This window comes from Coregonus lavaretus, assembly GCF_964263955.1.
Source record: "Coregonus lavaretus genome assembly, chromosome: 19".
In the NCBI taxonomy this organism is placed as follows: domain Eukaryota; kingdom Metazoa; phylum Chordata; class Actinopteri; order Salmoniformes; family Salmonidae; genus Coregonus; species Coregonus lavaretus.
The window spans coordinates 37041995-37047994 of record NC_140006.1 but is presented as its reverse complement, the minus strand read 5'-3'; positions in this window follow the sequence as shown (position 1 = coordinate 37047994).

Below are 6000 nucleotides of genomic sequence, written 5' to 3'. Positions count from 1 at the left end.
CCCATGACCAGCTCGGAAACCGGATTGCATAGCGGAGAAGGTACGGTGGGATTCGAAATGGTCGGTGATCTGTTTGTTGACTTGGCTTTCAAAAACTTTTGAAAGGCAGGGCAGGATGGATATGGGTCTGTAACAGTTTGGATCTAGAGTGTCACCCCCTTTGAAGAGGGGGATGACCGCGGCAGCTTTCCAATCTCTGGGGATCTCAGACGTTACGAAAGAGAGGTTGAACAGGCTAGTAATAGGGGTTGCGACAATTTCGGCGGCTAGTTTTAGAAAGAAAGGGTCCAGATTGTCTAGCCCAGATGATTTGTAGGGGTCCAGATTTTGCAGCTCTTTCAGAACATCAGCTGTCTGGATTTGTGTGAAGGAGAAGCGGGGGGGGCATGGGAAAGTTGCAGCGGAGGGTGCAGAGCTGGTGGCCGGGGTAGTGGTAGCCAGGTGGAAAGCATGGCAAGCCGTAGCAAAATGCTTGTTGAAATTCTCGATTATTGTAGATTTATCGGTGGTGATAGTGTTTCCTAGCCTCAGTGCAGTGGGCAGCTGGGAGGAAGTGCTCTTATTTTCCATGGACTTTAGTGTCCCAAAACTTTTTGGAGTTAGTGCTACAGGATGCAAATTTCTGTTTGAAAAAGTTAGCCTTTGCTTTATTTGATGCTAATGCAGTACGCCACAGGATGTTTTTGTGCTGGTCAAGGGCAGTCAAGTCTGAGGAGAACCAGGGGCTATATCTGTTCTTAGTTCTGTATTTTTTGAATGGGGCATGTTTATTTAAGATTGAGAGGAAATTACTTTTAAAGAACAACCAGGCATCCTCTACTGACGGAATGAGATCTATATCCATCCAGGATACCTGGGCCAGGTCAATTAGGAAGGCCTGCTCGCTGAAGTGTTTTTGGGAGCGTTTGACAGTGATGAGGGGTGGTCGTTTGACCGCGGACCCGTTACGGACGCAGGCAATAAGGCAGTGATCGCTGAGATCCTGGTTGAAGACAGCGGAGGTGTATTTAGAGGGTAAGTTAGTCAGGATGATATCTATGAGGGTACCCATGTTTACGGATTTAGGGTTGTACCTGGTAGGTTCTTTGATAATTTGTGTGAGATTGAGGGCATCTAGTTTAGATTGTAGGATGGCCGGGGTGTTAAGCATATCCCAATTTAGGTCACCAAGCAGTACGAACTCTGAGGATAGATGGGGGGCAATCAATTCACATATGGTGTCCAGGGCACAGCTGGGGGCTGAGGGGGGTCTGTAGCAAGCGGCAACAGTGAGAGATTTATTTCTGGAAAGGTGGATTTTTAGAAGTAGTAGCTCAAACTGTTTGGGCACAGACCTGGATAGTGTGATAGAGCTCTGCAGGCTACCCCCTTTGGCAGTTCTATCTAGACGGAAAATGTTATAGTTGGGGATGGACATTTCAGAATTTTTGGTGGCCTTCCTAAGCCAGGATTCAGACACTGCTAGAACATCAGGGTTGGCGGAGTGTGCTAACGCAGTTAATAACTCAAACTTAGGAAGGAGGCTTCTGATATTTACGTGCAGAAAACCAAGACTTTTACGGTTACAGAAGTCAACAAATGATAGCTCCTGGGGAGTAGGAGTGATACTGGGGGCTGCAGGGCCTGGGTTAGCCTCTACATCACCAGAGGAACAGAGGAGGACTAGAATAAGGATACGACTAAAGGCTTTAAGAACTGGTCTTCTAGTGCGTTGGGTACATAGAATAAAGGGGGCAGTTCTCCGGGCGTTGTAGAAAAGATTCAGGGCATTATGTACAGAAAAGGATATGGAAGGATATGAGTACAGTTCAGGTAACCCTAAGCGTTGGGTAACAATGAAAGAGATAGCATCACTGGAGGCACCGATTGAGCCGGTCTCGGCGTGTATGGGGGGTGGAACAAAGGAACTATTTGAGGCAGTTTGAGAGGGACTAGGGGTTCTACAGTGAAATTGTATAATAAGAACTAACCCAAACAGCAATAGGCAAGGCATAATTGACATGGGAGAGAGGCATAAAGCAGTCACAGGTGTTATTAGAGAGAGCTAAGACAACAACTGGTAATAGCGATAACGTTTGGGCTGAGGCTAAACAGAATAAACAGGACAGGGTACCGTGTAAAGGAACAGTCCAGCAATGCTAAAATGTGACTCTGTGTTACTAGAGAAATTATATTTCCCCATTGCATACAGAGGACATTTGGGAAGAGGCATCTATGGAACTTGGCAGAGGCTTTGTCACCCTCATGCTGTGTAGCAGGACCTCCTGGGGAAGAGGGGCCTCTGATTTACTGCCCTGACAGTGACCCCGGTCAAGGTGCTCACATTTACTAATAGGGCCCTTAGGACTACAGAGAAAGGCCTTCAGACAATCACCTCCGAGGGAACTAGTGGACATTCACTGGTTCTCTAAACTGCAGTGCACCCTTAAGCACAGAGCATCCATTTCCTGCCACTAATTGCAGCACAACCTGGTTAAATTAAGCTCCAAGATGGAGTCCAAGTTCACACAGCTTGGGGGCATAAGCAAAGCACATTAAATAAGTAGAAAGACAAGCGAAACAGGCAGGATCACAAATTTCCATTGACACCATGTCATGCACAGGAACTTCCACATAAGGATGTGCTGAACTTTTACTAGCCCAGTAACCTGTAAATAACTTCAGCCTAAATCTGCCGACTTCGATCCTGTGTGCAGTAGATTAACAATTGTGTGTGACCATGTGAAGGACATTAAGAATGGGGGAGAGAAAATGTGTATGTCCTCAACATGTGACCATAATCTCTAGTGGACAGACTATGTACACATAAATGTTACCATAGATCTGTCATAATACAACGGGATGCGTGAGACAACTAGCACCATTAATTTCATTGCTTTGGACAAATCATGATTTTGCAGGTGTTAGCATCTTTTGAATTTCGGAAGGGGAGGGGACATTTTGCCCATAGACCTGTCCCTAACTTGCAAAGAAACAGGGTGAAGTTCTGGTTCCGATCCTCGTTCTATCTCTTCTCTTAATAAGTATGGACCCAGAAATTAATCGAGCATCTGACCAATTACGCAATACTTTAGTTCTGGATTAACCAAGGTTAGTGTGACCATGACACAGTAGGAATGAGGAAGAGCACTATAGGACTTCAGCACCAGCCACAGAAATAAATAATTTCCTCATAGCATTCAGACTTTTTGCTTCTCACTGGCTCATACAAATACCACGCAGATAGGTCAATGAAATGTAGAGCAATTTATTTGCAGTCCCCTACGTCGCATATGTTGGATCAGTTTCCTAGAATTCCCACTACTCAACAAAGTGGTAGTGCAAAGAGCAGGTGCAAAGAGTGACTGCCTGCTGGAACCACGAGGCAGGGTCAGACATGTTGCTGTTAGGCCTGTTTTCGTGCTATGGAGAGTGTAAAAAAGAGCCTCCCTTCTTTAGTAAACACTGCTGTGATGAAGCCGATGAACGGTGTCCTCTGTGCTGCCTGAAGCCAAAACCACTTAATTGCCATAACAGGGAGTTTGGAGCTGAACAAGAAGGACTCACTTTGTTTGGCATTCCAGCGACTGGGCAAAGCGTTGAAACTTTGTTATCAGCCACATTGCGGTCGTACTTGGTGTGGAGTGGCTTGAGTGTCAATGAGGAGAAATAACTGTCTGTTCATCAGAACTTCCAAAAAAAGCTTGTTTTCCTCTCAGTTGTTGTATTCCAGGCCTTGTGCTGAGGGTCCAAAAGGTTTGTTCACGCCAAAATAAAGCAAGAGAAAGTGGTTACTCGAATGCAATGGAAATTCAGCAATGAAATGTTAAGTGTATTATGTTCATAATCAATGTTGGACTTCATTTCGTACCAATCTAATGATTGTGCTAGGTCAAATAGCCAAGAGAGTTCAAGCAGGGATTGACGCGCAATGCTGTAATTTCATGACCTTAAAAAATATCGAAATACTGCAATAAAATGACATCATCCCAACAGCTGGGTCAATATTGGGCCTGAAAAAGCAAATATAATTTCACAATTTATGAGCGGACGTTCTGGGGAGTGTCATAGTGACCTTTCCAATTAGCATGGATACTCTGACATGTAACCACTGGTATATTAATTAAAACAGATATAAATTATGTAGGTCTACTGAAAAAACCACTCCACTGATCCTGACCTTATCCTTCCCATCCAAGCTAGATGCCCTCAACCTCACGCAAATTATCAACGAACCTACCAGGTACAACCCTAAATCCGTAAACATGGGTACCCTCATAGATATCATCCTGACTAACATACCCTCTAAATACACCTCAGCTGTCTTCAACCAGGATCTCAGCGATCACTGCCTTATTGCCTGCGTCCGTAACGGGTCCGCGGTCAAACGACCACCCCTCATCACTGTCAAACGCTCCCTAAAACACTTTAGCGAGCAGGCCTTCCTAATTGACCTGGCCCAGGTATCCTGGATGGATATAGATCTCATTCCGTCAGTAGAAGATGCCTGGTTGTTCCTTAAAAGTAATTTCCTCTCAATCTTAAATAAACATGCCCCATTCAAAAAATACAGAACTAAGAACCGATATAGCCCCTGGTTCTCCTCAGACTTGACTGCCCTTGACAAGCACAAAAACATCCTGTGGCGTACAGCATTAGCATCAAATAGCCCCCGCGATATGCAACTTTTCAGGGAAGTTAGGAACCAATATACACAAGCAGTCAGGAAAGCAAAGGCTAACTTTTTCAAACAGAAATTTGCATCCTGTAGCACTAACTCCAAAAAGTTTTGGGACACTGTAAAGTCCATGGAGAACAAGAGCACTTCCTCCCAGCTGCCCACTGCACTGAGGCTAGGAAACACTATCACCACTGATAAATCTACAATAATCGAGAATTTCAACAAGCATTTTGCTACAGCTGGCCATGCTTTCCATCTGGCTACCACTACCCCGGCCACCAACTCGGCACCCTCTGCTGCAACTTGCCCATGCCCCCCCCGCTTCTCCTTCACACAAATTCAGACAGCTGATGTTTTGAAAGCGCTGCAAAATCTGGACCCCTACAAATCAGCTGGGCTAGACAATCTGGACCCTTTCTTTCTAAAACTAGCCGCCGAAATTGTCGCAACCCCTATTACTAGTCTGTTCAACCTCTCTTTCATAACGTCTGAGATCCCCAGAGATTGGAAAGCTGCCGCGGTCATCCCCCTCTTCAAAGGGGGTGACACTCTAGATCCAAACTGCTACAGACCTATATCCATCCTGCCCTGCCTTTCGAAAGTATTTGAAAGCCAAGTTAACAAACAGATCACCGACCATTTCGAATACCACCGTACCTTCTCCGCTATGCAATCCGGTTTCCGAGCTGGTCATGGGTGCACTTCAGCCACGCTCAAGGTCCTAAACGATATTATAACCGCGATTGATAATAGACAGTACTGTGCAGCCGTCTTCATCGACCTGGCCAAGGCTTTCGACTCTGTCAACCACCGCATTCTTATTGGCAGACTAAATAGCCTTGGTTTCTCAAATGACTGCCTCGCCTGGTTCACCAACTACTTCTCAGATAGAGTTCAGTGTGTCAAATTGGAGGGCCTGTTGTCTGGACCTTGGCAGTCTCTATGGGGGTGCCACAGGGTTCAATTCTTGGGCCGACACTTTTCTCCGTGTATATCAATGATGTCGCTCTTGCTGCTGGTGACTCTCAGATCCACCTCTACGCAGACGACACCATTTTGTATACATCTGGCCCTTCATTGGACACTGTGTTAACAAACCTCCAAACGAGCTTCAATGCCATACAACAATCCTTCAGTAGCCTCCAACTGCTCTTAAACACTAGTAAAACTAAATGCATGCTTTTCAATCGAACGCTGCTGGCACCCGCCCACCCGACTAGAATCACCACTCTCGACGGGTCTGACCTAGAGTATGTGGACAACTACAAATACCTAGGTGTCTGGTTAGACTGTAAACTCAACTTCCAGACTCACATAAAGAATCTCCAATCCAAAGTTAA